The following is a 382-nucleotide window of genomic DNA, read 5'->3' as shown; positions in this document are numbered from 1 at the left end:
GGGGCAATGCTGGTGAGGAGGAAGCAGCCGCGGTGCAAGGCGGGACGCGCAGCGCGGTGTCTGCTGCGCGCGGACGGCGAGCTGCAACGCGGAGCGCGCACGCGCGTGCTTCCTGCGATTGTGTCCCGTGCGGGAGCAGTCGTAACCTCAACGTGTCGCCTAGTCGCCAGGGCCGGTCCGGTTGCGTCTCGGGGCCGGATTCGGCTAGGCTGGGGAAGGGAAGCAGCTGAACGCAAGCTAAAGCAGGGCCGTTTCTAGACCAGCCACTCACTTTGTCCCGTTCGCTATGTTCGCAGGATGAAGCAGAGGCAGGTCGTTGGGTGGGCGCTGCTGGCCCTGATGGGCTGCTCCGCCGTCCTGCCCGGCCTGGCGCTGCCGCACG

The sequence above is a fragment of the Frankliniella occidentalis genome, unplaced genomic scaffold, assembly GCF_000697945.3.
Source record: "Frankliniella occidentalis isolate FOCC.00 unplaced genomic scaffold, Focc_3.1 Scaffold2639, whole genome shotgun sequence".
Classification (NCBI taxonomy): Eukaryota; Metazoa; Arthropoda; class Insecta; order Thysanoptera; family Thripidae; genus Frankliniella; species Frankliniella occidentalis.
Note: the sequence above shows the minus strand (reverse complement) of the source record.